Here is a 21259-nt window from a genome sequence, read left to right as displayed (position 1 = left end):
CATTTGCTACAGGTGGCAACCCAGGCTTCGATTTGTCTGTCCATACCTGGCCACCATGCATAGCTCCTTGCCAGTGCTTTCATTTGTACGATGCCCGGGTGTCCATCGTGCAGCACTTTCAGGACTTGGCGTTGAAGTTTTTCTGAAATGGCTACTCGGTCTCCCCATAACACACACCCCTTTTGGGAGAAAAGTTCTGTCTGTCTGTTTTTGAAGGGTTTGAACTTGTCATTGGGTTCAATTTCTGGCCATCCCCTCTCCACCCAACTGAGGACTTGCGCCAGACAAGGGTCTTTTTTTGTTTCTAACGCGATATCGTGCGCAGTTAGTGGAGGTGAGGGAAGCATCTCTATTTGTAGCGTGGAAAGTGTAGGAGCTGGGTCGTCTAGGAACTCTGGTAATGGTGAACGGCTTAAGGCGTCAGCATGGGGAATGGCTTTCCCCGGTCGATGTCTTAACTGGTAGTCGTACGCGGCTAAGAACTCCGACCATCGTGTCATTCTTGGTGATGTGGGGAGTTGGTTTATCCCCTGCTAAAATGCCAAGCAATGGCTTGTGGTCTGTGATTATGGAAAAGGATCGTCCATATACGTATTCGTGGAACCTTTTAATTGCAGATACAATAGCAAGGGCTTCTTTATCTAATTGACTATAGTTCCTTTCAGTTTTTGACAAAGTTCTTGAAAAGAACGCGATAGGCGCCTCCATACCGTTTGGTAGAACGTGGCTCAGGATGGCTCCTACTCCAAAGGGTGAAGCGTCACAAGACATGGTCAAGGGTAGTGTCTCGTTATATTGGATTAACACTGCATCAGATGTGAGAAGGTCTTTGACTTGTTGGAAAGCTTGCTCCTCTCGACGTCCCCAAAATCAGGAAGCCTTCTTGTCGAGGAGCCTATGCAGGGGTTCAGCAACAGTTGCCTTCTGGGGTAGGAAGATGTTATAAAAGTTAATGAGGCCCAGGAAGGCTTGAAGGTCTGTCTTGTTTCTGGGTCTTGGAGCGTTTTTAATAGCTGCTAATTTCTTTTCGGTAGGGTGAATACCTTGCTTGTCAAGAAGGTAACCAAGAAATTCAACCCTCTCAGTGCATAATTGGCACCTGTCCTTCTTGACTTTGAGTTCTGCGTCCTGGAACTTTTGTAGGACAGTTCTTAAGCGTTTTTCTAATTGACTTCGTGTAGGGCGGCTATCAATACATCATCGAAATAGGGTACAACTCCTTTTATGCCCTGTAGCAACCTTTCCATCAAACTTTGAAAAATGCCAGGTGCTACGCTTACTCCGAACTGGAGTCTATTACATTTGAACGCACCCCTGTGCATGACTATGGTCTGGGCTTCAGCGGTCTTTGCGTCTACTGGCACCTGCTGATACGCGTGGGCCAGGTCAAGCTTAGTGAATACTTTTCCGCTCCCGAGCGAGTGAAGAAGGTGTTGGACCACGGGTACTGGATAGGCGCTCTGTTGAAGCGCGTGATTCAGGATGGCCTTGTAATCCCCACAAATTCTCAGGGACCCGTCAGGTTTTATGGGGGTTACTATTGGGGTCTCCCACCGGGCGTGGTCGATGGGTTCTAACACGCCCTGTGCTATTAATTTGTCCAATTGTTCATCAATTTTCGGTTTGAGGGCAAAGGGAACTCAGCGTGGCTTTAGACGGATGGGTGCGATATCAGGGCAGAGATTAAACGAAATGGGGGACCCCTTTGTACTTGCCTAATTGCTTGGTGAAAACGTCTTGGAAATCCCGGATGAGGGCCGCCTCCCAGTCTTCGCTTACAGTCTGGTTGATGCCTGCCAATTCGATTCCTAATGGCGCGAACCACTGTAATCCCAATAAACTGGGTCGGTCTCTGTCAACGACAGTGAGAGGTAGAGTTGCGGTGTGGTCTTTAAACGAGACCTGGACGTGACTGGAACCTGCAACCGGGATTCAATTGCCTTGGTAGTCCTTTAATATGAGTCTCTGGGTGCGGAGATCCTGGCGGCGGATGTCAGGAATCAGTTGCTTGAGAGTTTTCCAGGAGACCATTGATAGGGATGACCCGGAATCGACTTCCATGATGCATGGTCTGTCTTCGATGGTGACCCTTACCTGGATTTTTTTTGCATCTACTGATGAGGCGTGGCCGATGATGACGGTCTGATGTGCCTCCTCTCGTCTGGTATTGGTGGCAAGCATTCGGTTTCTGTTGTATGGGCTCCACTGGGTGTTTGGGCGGTCCCGATTTGATGGGTGGTTGCCTGCTGTCTGCCGGAAGGTATTTTCGTTCCTCTTGGGGCTGGATACTCGTTTACTTCTGCAGACCTTGGCGATGTGGCCCCTTTTATCACAGGTATGACAGATGGCGTCTAGGAACCTGCAATCTGCTCGTGGGTGGTTTCCCCTGCATCCAGCGCACTGGAAGTTGGGTTTACGACCTCGCTGGTCTCGCTGGTCACGCTCTGATCTGAGTCTATTGACTTCTTCCTCTTCTCCTTCTGATGAGGACTCGATGTCTTCGTGGTGGGCTGTTGTTGTGTGTCTCTCTGTGGGTGTTGGGATGTCGCTGGCGAGTTGGCGGCTGGATCCATTTGCTTGGCGCATTCGAGCCGCTGACTTCCTGGTTGCTTCTGCTGCAGTAGCATCTGCTATGGCATCTGCGAGGGCGATATCCCCTTTTGCCATACTCTTGCTTTGGATGGTGAGGTCTCTTAGACCCAGGACAATCCGATCTCTCATGGCTTCTTCCAGATTCGCGAAGCCACATAGTCCGCCCAAATTTCTTAGGTCAGCTACAAAGTCCCTGATGCTCTCGCTTTCCTGTTGGTCCCTCTGGTAAAACTCGTGTCTTCTGATGAGGGTTGGAACCGCTGGGGCGTAATAAGCCCTGAGAATGGGAGCGAGGGTGTCCCAATCCATAGTTTTGACTTCAGCTGGTTTCGCTAGCGCCTTTGCCATTTTGAAAATGGCGGGTCCGCAATGCGTTAGGAACACCGCACATTTTTTTCCAGGCATAGCATCCTTCAGATTATTGGTTTCCAGGAAAATTTGGAACCTGTCCATATACGAGTCCCAATCTTCGTTGGCTGGATCAAACGGAGCGGGTGGTATTGCGCTGCTGGTCATTCTGCCGTTTTCTGCACGTTGTCAGCCACGTGCTCTGCCAGTACTTCGTGATTGTTCAGTCAGCTCTTATCGTCTCCGCATCCCACCCTCGTTGCCAGTGTTCTATCTCGGGGAGTGGGCGCAATAACGGAGACGAGACATCAATTAGTGACTCCAACTCTTTATTTGTGACTTCAGGAACAGAGCAAAGAGAATAGCAACAGCAGCTCCTTTTATAGAGCTGGCTGCTGTCAAAGCGTCCAATGGTTTAAGTTTGCCGCGCTTGGAGCGTCCAATCGCAGCAGCCTGTTAACGAGCCAATCAGACTAGTCCAGAATGACCAATCACGACTCACTGTCAACGGACCAATCAAATGTGCAGGATTACGAGCCTGCTTGTGGAACGGCCAGTCAGGTTTGCAGGCTTACGAGCCTGCTAGTTCGGAACAGGAAGGATTATGATCCATCTTTATTATATACAAATAGAGTAAGACTTTAATCATATCTGAAGAATTGATACCAAGATACATTTCTTCTTAGAAACTTAGCGTTCTTCTTAGTGTTCACATTTGTCTGCATATATACATATAAATAGGCACTCTGTGTAATGTGAGTAGGCACCACCTCTATTGTTAGTCACCTGAATTTTTCCTTCCCATCTCATCTTTTCTATAACCAGATACAGATATCTACCCATCCAGAAGTCAGCACCTCCTATCCTTTAATTATTTGGAACTGGAAGCCTTAGGATTGATTTAAATCAGGATGAGATGAAAAAGCTCTGGACAGACAAACCACCTGCCAACAAGACATCCTTCCAAACAGAAATGAATGCCCATATGTGCTGTTTAAACTAATTCAGGATATTTACTGCCATACTAAGATTAGCTGCAAAAAGAGGGAAAGCCGTGCAACCTCCTCAAGAATATTTATGTAGTTCTTTAATTCATGGGAATAACAGCCAGTCTGGTGTGGTGAAGGCTCCAGGCTAGAAACTGAGAGAAAGTGAGTTATAGTCCCCATCTGAGGCACAAAGCTAGATGGGCCAGTCATCGTCTCTCTACCCAAGGAAGATGGCAATGGCAAATCATTTTAGAAACTTTGCCAGGAAAACTACAGGGACTTGTCAAAGCAGTTGCCAAGAGTATTGAAGACAAACACACACAAACACACACAGAGACACACACAAAACCCATGGGAAGCAGCTTCTGAAAATTTCCATTTAAGTGGGAAAGGAATTATTAAAACCCCAACCATCCGCAGATGCCAATAATTCTCTGGTTGATTATAAAAACACAATGCTTCTGAGACTCTTTGTGAAATCTCAAAATTTGAGTGCAACCAAAACAGTGTCAGTTCCAAACCCAGGCCTAAAGCCAATTTTATTTTCTGGAACATTTCAGTCTAACTGAAAGTGCATGGAACTGAAAGAAGAAATTGTATCTTCTTGCTGTACTGCATACATTCAACAAAAGTTTATCATTTTCACAGGAAAGACACTTCCCTCCACTAAATAAAATTAACTTCCTTTTCTTGTCCTCCATTGTCTTGAACTGTGATATCTTATTTCACATGCTAAGAAAAAATTCAGAACCAAAACAACTCTCAAAAGAAGCAATCTATTTATTTGTTTATTTTTATTATCACATTTCTGGACAACTCATTTCCCTCAAAGAGCGACTCTGTACAGTACAGTAAAAAATATAAAACAGTGTATAAGAATTAAAATGTTCAAGTTAAAATTTAAATTTTAAAAGATTATAAAATTATAAAAAAATTCTGAAGACGCAAGAAAATGTTCGAGTAGGCAATTTATATTTTATATAATTCATATTTTCTAAAGGCTATAAACCTTTCAGGGTTAGTTGTTAGGCTCATGATACACGCATTATATCCTGCAATAACTGTCATTGTATATTTGTGGTTTAGTTTGGAAGGAAGGGATGGCAGGAAGGGGAGAGGGAAGGAAGGGAGGAAGGAAGGAAGGAAAAGGGGGGAAGGAAGAATGGGAGGCAGGGAGGGAGGGAGGATGGATGGGTGGAATGAAGGAAGGAAAGGAGGGAGGGAGGGAAGGAAGGGACAGCCACACAATATTATAGATATCACAATAAGAAATGCCCAAAATTAAAATCCCATCCATGTAACAATGTTTACCAAGAAATCTTTTTCTCCACAAATCTAATCCTACAACTTTATTGTTGGTGCGATTTCTTTCTGATTTTTCCCCCCCAAAATGCTGCTGAATGTACATGACTCACCCCTTCTCCCCCACCCTCCCCCAGATTCTATAAAACCTGGAACCATCTGGGTGCAGGCCTGGCTACGATGAGCCTAGGGTGCCTTTAGCCAGTTCACTTGAAATTTAGAATCTGTCCCATCCTATCACCGAGCAGCAATTGAACATTTGTTCCCTGAAGGCCCGGCACACTGCCAGCAGCAGGTGTTAGCCTGTCCTCTGGGAAAAAAGGCAGCAGGCACAGGCATTGATGTGTGCCTGTGACAAGATGTTGCAGATCTGCTCTGGTAGTGACAGTGACAGCATCTGGGACGGAGCTGTGAGTCGCTATGCTGCAACCACTGAAAACCAGTTGCCCTCTTTCTTCCAAGGCTGGAAACTGTGCAGATTTCAAGTGGGAAAGGGTGGGTGGGTGGGAAGGAAAGCCTAAAGCCACTTGCTGTTATTGAGTACACACAGTGTAATAAAAGAAAAGAGCTGGCTTGATAGAGGGGGAGGGGAAGCAGAAAGAGAGAGAAAGAGAAAGAAAGAGAGGGAGAAAAAAGAGAGGGAGAAAGAGAAAAAGGGAAAGAAAGAAATAGAGAGAGAGAGAGAGAGAGAGAAAGAAAGAGAGACAGAAAGAAAGAGAGATACAGAAAGAGAGAGAAAGGGAAAGAAAGAAGGGAGAAAGGAAAGAAGGAGAAAGAGAGAGAGAGAGAAAGAAGGAAAGAGAGAAAGAGGCTGAACCTAGCAGCAGGACAACATTACAGGGCATTTTAGCGGCTGCCCATTAAGACAGCACATTCCATATTTCTGCCTTGAAAGTTCTATTATGACGGCAGTCAAAGAAATAGATAATCCTCACCTCCCATTTTAGACAGCCCAGGCTTGCACACCAAGATGCATATCTAAAACTTGTATTATATTGAAATATGTGGGTTTTGGTAGTGATTGATCATCATCAAGCCAGTTATAAGTGTGTGGGGGGGCGGGGGGTGAGACCTTGCTGATTCTTCTACAGCAGTGTTTCTCAACCTTGGCAATTTTAAAATGTCTAGACTTCAACTCCCAGAATTCCCTAGCCAGCTGGCAGGTCATTGGAAAGCTCTGCTGTTGACAGCTCTAGCCAGAGGTGGTATTCAGCAGGTTCTGACCAGTTCTGGAGAACCGGTAGCAATAACCCTTTGAACATAGTCTTTTCTTTAGCCTGCCTTTGTTAGGGAAGGTATTCAGCATGCCTGAGATAATGCTAGAGTGGATATCATTTCTTCTTCTTCTTCTTCTTCTTCTTCTTCTTCTTCTTCTTCTTCTTCTTCTTCTTCTTCTTCTTCTTCTTCTTCTTCTTCTTCTTCTTCTTCTTCTTCTTCTTCTTCTTCTTCTTCTTCTTCTTCTTCTTCTTCTTCTTCTTCTTCTTCTTCTTCTCCTCCTCCTCCTCCTCCTCCTCCTCCTTCTCCTTCTCCTTCTCCTTCTCCTTCTCCTTCTCCCTTCTCCTTCTTCTTCTTCTTCTTCTTCTCCCTCCCTCCCTCCCTCCCTCCCTCCTTCCTTCCTTCCTTCCTTCCTTCCTTCCTTCCTTCCTTCCTTCCTTCCTTCCTTCCTTCCTTCCTTCCTTCCTTCCTTCCTTCCTTTCCCTTTCTAAACACAGTGTGAAGACTTCTGTGTGAATAATGAATGTTCACTTCCATCGTTTTCAGCCATTTGCAGATGACACTAATTCATATATATTGGTCCTTGTACAGGACAATTGTATTCACAGGGTTGAAGGTTGCAACTATGATAGATTGGTTTTTTAAAAATAGTTCTCTCTTGGATTGCATTTACTCCTGCCATACAACCTGCGTCTAGTTTAATGAAAAAAAGGACTAGGGGAGACATGATAGCAGTGTACCAATATTTGAGGGGCTGCCAGACAGAAAGAAGAGGGCATCAACCTATTCTTCAAAGCACCTGAAGGCAAGACAAGAAACAATGGATTGGAACTAATCAAAGAAAGAAGCAACCTGGAGAAATTTCCTGACAGTGAGAACAATTAATTAGTGCAACGAGTTGCCTCCAGAGGTTGTGAATGCTCCAACACTGGAAGTTTTTAAGAAGAGATTGAACAGCAATTTGTCAGAAATGATATATGGTTTTATGTCTGAGCAGGGAGCTGGACTTGAAGACCTCTAAGGTCCCTTCCAACTCTGTCATTCTGTTATTCTTATCGCCAGGGGTGGGCCTCAAAAACATTTAACAGCCAGTTCTCTGCCTGGTTGCTGGGTGGGCATGGCCATGGTTGGTGTGGCCTAGTCAGCCTCCTGCACCATGGCGGGTGTGTGTGTTTTCACCCTTGGCAGGCTCTGGAAACTTTCCTCGAGCCTCTAGGAGGGTGAAAACAGCCTCCCTGGGTTCAGGAGGCTTTCTGGAGGCCAGAAACAGGGCCTTTTTTGGCCTTCTGAAGCCTCCGGGAGGCCCATTTTTCTGCTATCTCTGGGCTCCAGAGGCTTTCCTTGAGCCTCCAGAACGGCAAAAATGACCTCCCTGTGCTCCGGGGGCACTTTGGAGGCCGGAAATGGACCCATTTCCCGCCTTCTGAAGCCTCCGGGAGGCCTGTTTTTAACCCTCCCTGAGCCTCCGCATGGGCCCTGCACTTATCTGGGATCCAAAATGGGCCTCCTGAAGACTCCTGGGAGGGGCAGGGTGGGGCGGGCAGGGACAGCCAGGGATGGGATTTGCCGGTTCACCGAACTGGCTATAAAATTAACAACTGGGACAAACCGGTAGCAGCCCACCCCTGCCTGCCCCCCAAATTTCTTCAATCCTGCTCCATTTATCAAAGCATAATCCCACATGGCTTTATCATCTTCACAGTCATAGTAGTAATATACAGATGGATGCAGTTTTGTTTCTCGTGTTCTTTGCCTCCAGTGTCATTTTTATGAAGGGCATCCCTCATGCCATGTCTGAATATAAACAGACCCATTGCTTTCAACTTGGAGATACATCCCAAGCCACAGTGACCATTTCCCTTTGTGAAAACTAATATTAAGAGGTACAAGATTCCAGAAAGTGTTGATGGGGAGGGGATGGAAGATTTACTGACCACTTTAGTATACCACTCAAGTGCCTGATTAATGCTGCAGGCAGTAGACTGCCCTTTAAACATGACTGCTGCTCTAAATTCTGAGGTTCTGTAATGGGACAGAGAGAAATAACTCAATAACAAACAAACAAAAAATTAAAAATTCTGGAGGAAACTTGGGAAAACATCCACCCTGCATTATAACAGCTTGCCTAATATGTTGCTTCTGGAAGAAATAGTTATGCAACTGATATCATAATTAAGTGATGAATATTTGTGTACATTTTTACCACACTATTTCAAACTGGTGAAAATAGTTTGTAGAATCCCCCCCCCCCCCAAATGAAGAAATAATCAATTCTAATTCTCAAGTCAGTTTCAGAGCTGGAAAGGACTCTATTTTCCATTATACAACTAACTGTCTCTCCAGGGATCCATAACTCATGTCTGGCTTCCCACACTTTAATTAAATCCCATGGAAATAAATCTGGGAGGGCTTCCTCCTGTGGATCTGTTTTAGACCAGAAAACAGGAGACACCTAAGGGGGCTTAATCCCACAGAGATAAGTCTAGCAGAAGAAAAATAAAAAGCAAAGAATGCCAAATAACAACAGCATCTTCTGCCATATCTTCATAATTAAAAAACCAAGAATGTGGTATGTAAACACTGCAAGAACGACATTAGAAAGAGATTAAAATGAAAGCTGAGAATGAGGTAGGAAATAGGAAGCCTCTTTCTCTGTCTTAGTGGAGATCCATTCTCTGTTGTGAAAGAGCTTATTGACCATTTGAGCATTCTTATGTTCCTAAGGATCTGTTCTCAGTGTTGGAAGACAGCAATACCCCCCTTTCACTTCATACTTTAAAAAAATGCTTCAAAAACTTCTCTTTGCAGGGCTGCCCAACTATTCTCAAAACCTTCCTTGCCATGTACGGTCATAATTATGCATGAAGTCTGACTCTGAGCCATTTAAAGCAGCTATGTCATTTGCCTAGCTCACTCAATTTTGAAGCTCATCCTAGTTATTTAGTTATGCACATTCAGACAAAACTTTCCTTGGGTCAACCCACATGCAAATTCAGACAGCTGGGGACAATCATACTCAGTTGTTGTTTTTTATCTATTGGGAAGGATGCTTGGCTTGGGCTAACTTGCTATGTAAAACATGCCTTTCAAATGCTTTGGCCAGCCTTACTGCTTACTCCCTTGTCAGTACATTTAAGATTGCTAAACGTAGGAGTGCCAAAATGTAAGACAAGCCTAGCACTTTATCAAGCATCCTGTTTCCCATGATATTTAACAATGTTGTCAACCATACTTTGGTATTGGATTATTTTGGCCCGACGCCAGCAACCCATAGCTATAGTTGAACTTTAAAATTGGTTCTTTAATTGTGCTCAGTCTGTCAGCTCTCTATCCCCAGATTTGTCTGGACAATAAGAGGCCAATGCTCTCAACCCATGGCATTGGGGTTATAGTACCAGCAGAAAGTGCTTTGTGGCTAAAGAAACTGTGAACTGTGAATCTGGCTAAAGAACAGGAGAAGCAAATGATGTTGCCACATTGTTACTGTCCCTATTCCATGAAACAAATAATGGAGTGAAGTTCCCTCCAGAAGCCATCCTTTTCTTGGAGCAGCCAAAGGCAGAAAGCCCCAAGTAGCTTGGAATGGTTGCCCAAGAGTGACCCCTGCTGGGTTTAGAGAAGCTGCTTTGACTTTAAGCCAGGATCAGTGTGCTGCGTTTATCTTGCTGCTGTCACACGGCAAAGGTTTGATTTTGGGAAGAGAAAACTGGAAGGCTGCAAGGGGAGTGGGAGCAAAGAAGGGAATGAGATTAAAATATACAAATAAAATGAATTGATGGCTTGTGATATAAGATTTAAAAACAACATTTTAATATAGGCATACAACACCTGGGCTGAATGTTGAAGATCTTGAAGATACTCAGGTAGATGGAGGTATATCCAGGCTGCAGGTATGTAGGTATACCAGGGTTGCAAAAATCGGAATCACCACAAGATGGAAACAAAGAGAAATTATTTCCTGCCATTGGATGGTCTCCTGGATCTTTTTTAATCCATATTTTAAAATCAAGAAAAAGATGCATTTCCTTTCAAAAGCCACTTGTGAAATTGGGAAGCTAAGATGGCTATAAGTAATTTATCAATCTAATTTTGCAAGTATTAGTGGAGAGATACCTTCATCTTGTTTTAAAATGGATAAATGGCATTGTTTTCTCTAATGTGTTAAAATAAAACAAATGTAAATACATACTACTAGACAATAATAAGATGTAAAGCCCCCCTCTTTTCTCTTTCTACTTACTAACCAAGTGGAAGGAAAGAATGCATTCATAATTAGATTACGATGAAAGGTGCTTTTCTTATTAATCTGAAGATTGATTTAAATATTTAAAATGTGGTATTTCAATGGTTAGCTACAGTATATGTAGCTATGGAGATATCTAGTGAGAATTAGGCTTTTACATCACTCAAAGCCATAATATGCTTTAGACATGATTTTCTAAACAACAGCCTGGTTCACACATTAGCTATGATTTAACCTGCCACAATGACTATTTTTATAGTGTGCTAAATCAAAACTAAATCAACAATGTCATGTCTTTATGCAGTATCATATTTCCTATTTGATCAGGGGGTTGGACTAGAAGACCTCACTACCTCCCAACTTGGTTATCCTTTAGGTTTAACAGATAATCAGAGTTGGAAGGGACCTTACAGGTCATCTATTTCAACCCCCCACCCAAGCAGGAGACCCTACACCGTTTCTGACAAATGGCAGTTTAATCTCTTCTTGGAGGTATCAAGTGATGGCTTTCCCACAACTTCTGAGGGCAAGCTGTTCCATTAGTTGATTGTTCTTACTGTCAGAAAGTTTCTTCTTGTTTCCAGGTTCAATCTCTCCTTGTTCAGTTTCCATCCATTATTCCTTGTCTGGCCTACAGGTGCTTTGGAAAAAACTTGACCCCTTACCTCTCTGTGGCAGCCCCTCAAATATTGGAACACTACTATCATGCCTCCCCTGGTCCTTCTCTTCACTAGACTAGCCATGCCCAGTTTCTGAAACAGTTCATCGTATGTTTTAGTTTCCAGTCCCCTAATCATCCTAGTTGCTCTTCTCTGTACTTTTTCTAGAGTCTCAACATCTTTTTTATAAAAATGTGAACAAAACTGGATGCAGCATTCTAGGTGTGGTCTTACTAAGCCTTTATAGAGTGATATTGATACCTCACTTGATCTTGATTGTATCCCTCTGTTATTCGGCATTTGAATATATCCAGTATATGTATATTACAGAATTAAAAAAAAAAGATTTGCAAATGAAGAGTCTTACAAGGAAAGACTCTTCAAAATGCTTCTTTACTATCCCCATTCCCTAATATATGATTGAGTCTATCTAATATACCAACATTAAATTAGGGTCAATCCCCTAATGCACTATTGGTCCTTAGTGTCAGCTCTATTGATCACATGATTAGACTTCCTTCCAGGATGAACTACCTCCAGTCTGATCTTCGAACGGTGCAGTTATCGTAAACAGAATAGAGCTGCAAGGGACTTGGAGATTTTCTAGTCCAATCCCCTTCTTGAGCAGGAGACAGTAGCTGTCCAGTCTCTTCTTAAAAACCTCCAGTAATGAAGCACCCACAATTTCTGAAGCCTATGTCATGTCACTTTTTTTCAGTGCTGTTGTAACTTTGAATGGTCACTAAAGGGAACAGTTGTAAGTCAAGGATTACCTGTATATTACACATGGATTCACACTTTCTTACTTTGGTGGTAGCTACTTTTCTCTTAGAAACGATATATAGCCTCGACTTGCATTATGGATCCTTAGTCAGGGGTGGGCTGCTACTGGTTCGCACTAGTTTGGATGAACTAGTTGTTAATTTTATGGCCCGTTTCACAAATCCCATGCTGGTTGTCCCTGTCCCTCCCCTGCCAGGAGTCCCTGCATGGTCTGTTTTGGATCACAGGTAAGTTTGGAGGCTTGGGAAGGATGAAAAATGGGTCTCCCAGAAGTTCTGAAAGGTTGGAAATGGGCCCATTTCCAGCCTCCAGAGAGCCTCCAGAGACCAGGGAGGCTCGAAGAAATCCTCCGGAGCCTGGGGAAGGTGCAAATGCCACCCCCCCCCCTCTGGTGCAGGAGGCTGACTAGGCCACACCCACCATGGCCATGCCCACCCAGCAACCGGGCACAGAACCGATTGTTAAATTTTTTGAAGCCCACCCCTAACCTTAGTGCAATTACTCATTTAAAATAGTCACCTGGAAATGTCCTAACAAAATAGACTTTTATCAGATTAAATATGTATGCATTTGGATGAACTGTATACCGATGGGAGGAAAAAATATAAGTGATTCAAGCGGACACAAAATATTTGTACACTTGCAATATCTACTCTGCAACACCCAGGGGTGGGATTCTACCAGTTTGCACCTATCACTAGAACCGGTTGTTAACATTCTAAGCAGTTCAGTGAACTGGTTGTTAGAAGAAATTACTGGCCTAATCCTGTAAGGAAGGCAGGAAGGAAACATTCTGGTGTTGCTTACAGAAACTGCCTCTCCGTTAACCCTTATTACATTCTTGGCATTCTTGGTTCTCAGGAACTTCTCTGGAGTTTTTTTCCCTCCTTTGTTGGTACTTTGCTTGTGTGGAGTGACCATTCAAAGTTACAATGGCACTGAAAAAAGTGTCTTGTGACCATTTTTCACACTTACAACTGTTTCAGCATCCCCACAGTCATGAGAGGCCAGGCGAGGAGATGCATGCCTCAATGTGAGTGATATTGAGTTGGCCATGCCTAGCCAATAACATAACCACCAAGCCACATCCACCAACTAAGCCACACCCACAGAACCAGTTGTTAAAAAAATTGAATCCCACCGCTGGGAACACCACAATAGGTTTCACACTGCTAAAACTCAACTCTCTTTTGTTTGTTTCAAACAGAATCTACTGTCCAAGTTCTAAACACTGGATTCCAGTGAAGGTGGGCGTGAGAGTTGAAAAAAAGGAAAGCTATGTATTTGCAACCCAAGAGGAAGAGCTGGACACTGGACAATTGGTGTGTATAAGGTATCTCAGCCCACAGAAGAGGGGTAGATGTGGGAAATATTTCAGAAGGGAGCCTTCCTAATTTACTAGAGAGTAAAAGGAAAGGAGACAAATATTTTCAGTCTTGCAAGATTCTGTGAATGTAATCTTACAATAAAGGTAGAGTTAAAGGTTAGTACTTTTGTTGTATTTATTGTCTGGACTGCCTTGCAGGGCTAACAAGATGTCAGTTATAGCAGTTGAACCAAAGGCCTCAGGTAGGACTCCTGGAGCTGCCATCTTGCCTTTTTTGGCTCTCTATTCCCCTCTGGATGCTGGTAATTCTAAATGTTAGACTATTATAAAAATCCATCTTCATCTAAAGATGAATAGTATTTTAAGGTTTTATCTGAAAACCTTGCCAAGAAAAATTTGGGAACCTGCAGGAGTTTAAGTCTGACTTAAGGCACAACTTTATTCTCCTAACATGATAAAAGGCTTTTGTAAAAAAAAAAAAAAAAAACCATACTGAAAGAAAGTTTTGTGAATTTTTGCTTCAGTATATTTGAAGGGCACCAGGTTAGGCTGTGCTGAATATATATGAATTGATACTATGCAATTCTCTGCAAATTAATAAAATTCTTTGCTTAGTATTATCTGGAATGATTTGCTGCAGTTGTGTAATATTTCACAATTTAGGGCAGGTGCTTTTCTCTTTTTATGTTCTTAGATCATTAAACAAGAAATTCAGAACCAATTTATTTAGAAGTCATACAGTGCTTACAATACACTTTTCTTTACTGAGAGATTTCCCTCCATTAATTGTTATTGGAAAGGACATGATTGTCCTTTTAAAAATGATTTATGGGTGCCAAGTCAGCCCAAGTAAATGGCTATGTCATTTGCTTGTGATAAAATATAACCCAGAGCATATCCATCGTGGAGACTTTATTCTGAATGTTGCTTATCAAACCTATAACCAGAATTGGACTGAATCTTGGGTTCAGTCAAATCATCCACAAATAGTATAGTAAGGGGTCTGCAAATAAAAAAAAAGTCTGTACAGATTTTCATCTATTTGTTTTTCAGAAATTGGAAGATTTTACACATTCAGATTTTCGAGGTCCACTCCAGCAGAAAATCCAGTCTTTTAAATCTCTTGAGTTGTAGCTAAGAGTCAAGCAAATATTCTACCTATGATGTCTGTTGATTCTCCAAAAACTATTTTGGAATATTTATGGAGGAAAGTAAAGAATAACACATGAATTCCAGAAGAATCCAATCCTTTTATCAAAAGGACAAATGTGTTTTGCGATGTGCATCCTTTTCCTTTACATCTCTGTGTATGATGTCATGAAGTATGTACAAAAGAAGCAGAATTTATGTCACAAAGAACATCATACACATTTTGATATGTGAGGCCTCTCCGGGACTTCAACCATCCAGTCATGGCTACCAACTTCATCCTTTCTTGCAGATGATCCCGTTCACCCACAAAAAGAACCTACAAATATTCTTCTTTCTAAATCGGGACCAGATGTGGTATTCAGCAGGTTCTACCCAGTTCTGGAGAACTGGTAGAGGAAATTTTGAGTAGTTCAGAGAACCGGCAAATACCACCTCTGACTGGAGATTTTACAGTATCCTTCCCCTGCCAGCCCCATAGAACTGGTAGTAAACAAATTTGAATCCCATCACTGATCAATTCTCTCCCCATGAATGAACCAAATAAAACACACTTTAGGAATCTTCTAGTTTCAGATGCTATCATTTTAGCCTCAAGTCAGAAAGTTCAAAAAATATAAATAGGTCATTGTTTTTTAATCTCTAAAAAACTATTCTAATGAAAATATTGGGCATATTGCTAATGGAAAAAAGTTGCAGTGCCTTATTCAGGATCAGTTTACATTTCCAACTTTTCAGCTGAAGGCCTTAGACAAGGCATCACACTTTTTAAATTGAAAAGTTATCAGAATATAGCTAGTGGCATTGTTATTCTTATTTTAATCTAGAAAGAAACAGATGTCCTTTTGGTGGCAAATGAAGTCTTCAGTAATGGGTGGACTAAGTCCCCTATCCCAAGCTTAATAAAACACAATCCTCATGCTCACACTGTGTTCAAACAAATGAATAACTTTAACTTAACTCCGCAAAGACAATCAGCACTATAACAATCCATGACATTTCAGGATAAAAATCCTTAGTTTATGCTACAGAACTGTGGGTATTTATTTCAGTCTACCAGTGGTTTTTAATCACCTGCAGCAGGCTGGTTTCATCTTCTTTTTCTATTGCCATTTCTTCACAAAAATCAAAGATTTCAGGTATTAGTTCTGGGATGGGGAACTATGGCAACTATGCCAACGACCTGTGGACTTCAATTCCCAGAATTCCTGAGTCAACCATGCTATACTTGCCAGCCCCTGTATTAGTCCATTGTTCTGTGTACAGTACTGGCAAGTTTTATCTGGTCAAATAAATAATAGTTTTTGGAATATGAACTCTGGATGCGATAGTCAGATGGTTTATAGCTGTCAATCTGCTCTTGTTTATTCCCATCAAATGTCCATTCTGGCTGTATATGTATTCACAAACAGAAGCATTAAAGAGATTGGGCTGGACTACCAGTTTATTAGTTTATCAAAGTAAAAAATACAGAAATACAAAGGAAAAAAATAAAAACAATAGGAAAATAGGGGAGGGGAAGGGAAAGAGGAAAAAGTGGGGGTAAAAGGGTAAAGAGGAAAGAAAGAAAAAAGCATTGACTTCAAACTTTTTTTGGTGTAGTAGAATAAGGTAATAACATACCATACTTTGTACTTCTACATAACAATATATACTAGCCATTTCTATAATAACGCCTATCTAATCAGCAAAACCCAAAACCCAAAATTTCATTTTTTTTTCCACCTCAGGCACAAAGTCCAAAGGGGTTTCCAAGCAGAAACAGTTAAATGTCTTCTTCTCTTTGATGAAAGCAGTCAATTTAGATATTTTTGCTAAATCCATCAACCTTTGAATGACATTCGTCCATTGTAGTCATTCCATTTTTGTGCATAGAGTTTTGTTGCTGCTATCACTATATATAACATCAAAATTCCATTTTTTTTCCAAGTTCCCTACCCATTAATCTCCAAACTAAAGTCTTTGGCTTTATCTTTATATTCACTTTAAAGATCTTCGGTATTAAGATGTGAATCCTGCTCCAATATTTCTATTAGGGAGGAACATTTAACATTGCCAGGTTTCTTCACAGTAACAAAATGGGAAAATATTTAGATTATCCAGTTTAAACTATAAATTAAAATATATTTGTTTAGTGTCCATTTAAAGTTACAGGAAAAAAAAATGCCATCATAGAATTTCCATGGCCCAGTGTTCAGCATTGGGGCACTTGACAACCAATATGTATTTACAATGGTTGCAGTGTCTAGAGGTCATGTGATCACCATTTGTGATCTTTCCAGTCAGCTTCCAACAAGCAAAGTCAATGAGGAAAGCTGGATTCACTTAACAATTGATTGAGTCACTTAACAACCATGGCAAAAAAACTTATACCATTGGATGCCACTCACTTAATGGCCCTGTTTAGCAATAAAAATTCTCTTCCCAATGGTGGTTGTAAGTCAAGGACTGCCTGTGTGCAAAAGGGGTTGACAGGATTGTTTCAATCATTTTGAAAATGTGTTAAGTTCCTTACGCAAGGTAAGAACTAAACTCACTTGTGAGTAGGGGCCTTTTGAGTTGTCTGAACTGAGGAAGCAATTAAAACATGCCATTTCATCCCCAAAATAGTTTATATTAACCTTCAATTAGGTAAAATGGAATACTCCAATCTCAAAACAATATGTATTTGCTCAGTTTTATTTTAAAAGTGATATAAAACATTCAAACCATTTTCAGTTTTAATCTGTTTTTTAAAAAACTTTAATATCCTGTTTATTCTGAGCATATATCTTATCTGCACACCATTTATAGAAGATATATTGTAAGCAATGGGATTTTTTTTTTAACAAAATAGACCTATTGGACTTGGAATACTCCAATAAAACAACAGGACTGATTTTCTCAATTGTTCGATATTGGAAATTGGAATATGAGTTTCTAATTGAAGGATAGCTACATTTTAATTCATAAATTGACCCAAGACAAGAGGAGCAGGTTAATTTCTGCAAAGATCAAATTCCTCAGCCATATCCATAATGAATAGACCTTTTTGTTTGTAGTGTTTCAAGATGTAGAAAGATTAAAAAAAAGTAGAAGAAACAAAAAAACAATAACTCTTTCATAGTCAGAAAGGTTACAATTAGCTACCCAGGGATATGTAGCAATAAATTCCTAAACCCTTCACGTTATGATATACCGGCTTGAGATTTTTAATATCAGTATGGTACAATTATTAGTTTTCTTAATATGCTGGGCTGAAGTTCTAAGGCATCTGCATTCAAAAACATTATTATACTGCCTTAGTTATTGCATAAATGATATTTTACTTACTAGATCTCAGTTTTCCTAAAGTATATACAGATGATGAAGTTATTGAATTTATATTGCTGAGGCAATTTATGCAGATTATATAGGATGGTTGAAAATCAAGAAAGGAATTTTGCTGATAAACTGCTGAAAAATGTGAGCTAATTAATATAGCTGTCATGGGAGGGGCAAATGATGAAATGCATATTACAGTGTGATAAAACTAACTTACGTACTTGCTTCAGCATTTTAACACAAATCTGAAAGTGTGGAGTTTAATTATGACATAACAAGGCATATTTCATCACTTTGGCATCATCGTGGCTGGTTGTGGCATAGATAGGTATGTGTCAGTCACAAAGAATTAGGACCCGAACCACGACTAAACTGGCACTAGATAAGAGTTAATGGAATTCAAAGAGGGCTGGACTTTGATTGCTTGTGGGAACACAATGATTCCAATCTGATTTCTCTCTTGACTCTAACCCCAGGCTCTGCCTCTTTTTCTCTTACAGTATGATGGGTAAATGTAGACAAGGTAAACATAATGTGGTGCCCCACAGGTTTTGAATTATATCTCATTAATCCTATCTCATTAATCTTAGTTGTTGGGTAAAAATATCTTCAAAATACTGAATATGGGTGGCACAAAGTTTCCTACCTTAGCAGGAGGAGAGATTTCATTGGAGAATTTATGTGGTATGTGCTTCTGGTTTATGTGAAACAAAACAAAACAGAAACAGGCCAAGTTAATAAAAAGGCTGTGCATTATTTAATTTCTTCCTAAGAAATAAACATATTTTTTTGTGAAAAGAATTAAACTGAAAATATGTAAAGACTGTAATCCTCTTGAAAAGTAAAACTTGGTAGGTGGAAGAGGATGCTCACAATTTGTTCTCTGCTTTCTTTGACCTCTAACACAACACACATTCAACTGCAAATCTGAAGAACAGCTATTTGCTTAAACTCAAGATCCTAGATCATGACGATAGCTGTGTTAGCACTGAAACAAAGTTAATTTCAGTGTTAACACAGCTATCGTCATGATCTAAGATCTTGAAGTTAATTCAGCTCTTCTTCAGACTTCTCACTTTAAAAAAAAATCATTTCCAAGCCCTCACTTATTCAAGTGGTTGTCTGAAAAGGGCGGTCCTTTTTTTCACACCCCTCAACAATCTCATTCAGAATAAGAAACAAGTGTCCTTCTTCTCACCAGCTCTTGAGGGAAGGTCAGCCTTCTTGTCAACCTTAGCTTTTCATTCCCTACACTATTGTTTTCCCACATCCCTCATTTGGGTGGGTGGGGGGAGAATGTTTCTTTAGTATATAATTGCCTGCTACTGTAACCTGCCATGCTCATGTCCCTTTTGAAGGATTCCAGCGAGGGTACTTGGTATTCATCTCCCATAGATTCCATTCAGGCCAGTCCATTCTTTTCATCAATTTGAGAACAGCTGTCTGTGGGAGCTATTAAAAATTATTCTATGCTTCTGAGAATCTGATTTTTCCTGATGAATTTCAGCGGCGTTTCCTGGTGTTCAGTGGAAGAAATGTGTCTTCTGCAAATGAAGCAAGTGTTTCAGAGCATTTACTGTGTGCTTTTTCATCAAGGGCACGGACAACTGTCCTGCTTTCCCAGATAAGGCAGGCTCTCTCAGATTCCAAAGTAACAAAAACAGATCCAAGAAAGAGGCTGGCTGGATGAACAGATATTGGATAGGTCTTTTATTATGCCTGACTTCAGCAGAATATCCAAGGCAACGGCGAGAGAGGAAACGTGAAACCACTGAAAGTACTGTCTGAGTTGTAGTGTCAGAGAGGAGAGCAGATTACAGAGGGAGAGAAAAATGCTTGAAATGTCTGCAAAATGTAACTCAATTATCGGAGATCACCCATTACAAGGGAGGGGTGAGTGGAGAAATCACATAAGACTGTAAGAGCTATAAGTACCAAATAGTTACATTGACTGCATTTACAACCAGATATCTTTTGGCAGGAATATCAAAGAGGCCCTCCACAAGGCATGAGATTCTGGGCTCAAATCCATTCACTCTGTGAATTAATTGACTTGGTTTGAACTCTGCTGTTTTCAGTTGGAGGATTCACTGTGAACATGTTGTACATATCTCGGATATCAAATAGCAAATGTTCTGAAGCCAGACACTGAAAAGAAGCCAGAAAAATTTTCATTAATCAGTACTGTGTGCTTGCTGAGAAAAGGAAATGGGACAACACCAAACATAATAAGGAAAACATCCCTACTATTTCTGTTGCTAACAGTTTCCCAATAATTGTTTGGAGTTTGTGTGGGCATGGATTGTATGTTGTAGCAGGAAAAAGAACAAGAAAAAGAAAGAAAGAAACTATCTTCCCCCACTGTTAATATACAGTTTCACATCTAGGTTTAAAATTGCTTGGGTTTAGGGCTGAGATAAAGGGAAGGGACAAAGATGCCACAAGGAGATTAAAGGTAGTCCTTGACTTACGATCACAACCAAATTTTTTCTTGTTAAGTGAAACATTTGTTAAATGAAATTTGCCCCGTTTCATGACCTTTTGTGCCACAGTTGTTAAGTGTATCTCTAGAGTTCTTAATTTAGTAACATAGTTGTTAAGTGAATCCAGCTTTCTCATTGACTTGCTTGCCCAAAGGTCACAAAAGGTGATCACATGACCTGGGGACACTGCAACCGTCATAAATATGAGTCAGTTGCTAAGCATATGAATTTTGATCGTGTGACTATGGGGATACTGCAACAGTCATAAGTGTGAAAAACAGTCATAAGTCACTTTTTCCAGGGCCGTTGTAGCTTGGAATGGTCATTAAATGAACTTTTGTAAGTCAAGGACTATCTGTGCAAGGATACAATCCTACTCTTACTGCTTCTGTGGTTTCAGTCCATGGTTCCATTGAATCTTGATACATCCACCCAACACATGAGCAAAGTGACTCTTTAATTTCATGGGAGAAGGCACTCCAGGAAATGAAATGCAGGTATATTTCCTGAATAATGCCTTTGTCCAGTCTGATCAAAATCACTCTGTGTCTTAGAACATAGAATAATAGAGTGGGAAGGGACATTGGAGGTCTTCTAGTCCTATCCCCAACCCATGGCAGGAAATCCTATACCACTATGGACAAATGCTGTCCAGTCTCTTCTTGAAAACCTCCAGTGATGGAGCTCCGACAATATCCACAAAGGCAAGTTGTTCCACTGGTTAATTGTTCTGTGTTTTCTATATTTAAGTGATACTGGAGACGTGACTTTGTTAAAGTGCAAAACATAAATTTTGATATTGATATTTATTTTCAGAAAATGTCTATTATGCTAGTGGTCTCACCCCCACCCTAAGCAAGGTTATT

At 41.0% G+C, this 21259-nt stretch overlaps 1 long non-coding RNA gene across 1 annotated transcript; it reads left to right on the top strand.

The window, feature by feature from the left end:
* The first annotated feature begins 5612 nt into the window (after positions 1-5612).
* Positions 5613-14904, top strand: LOC148131222 (uncharacterized). The gene is made up of 3 exons (XR_015748333.1): positions 5613-5641; positions 13339-13464; positions 14512-14904. It is a non-coding gene; the product is annotated as an uncharacterized LOC148131222 (long non-coding RNA).
* The last annotated feature ends 6355 nt before the right edge of the window (positions 14905-21259 follow it).

Source organism: Notechis scutatus, chromosome 3, assembly GCF_049901735.1.
Source record: "Notechis scutatus isolate UNSWTSFEM ecotype Mainland chromosome 3, rNotScu1.2, whole genome shotgun sequence".
NCBI lineage: Eukaryota > Metazoa > Chordata > Lepidosauria > Squamata > Elapidae > Notechis > Notechis scutatus.
The sequence above is the reverse complement of the archived record's forward strand: the minus strand, read 5'-3'. Positions and strand labels throughout refer to the sequence as shown.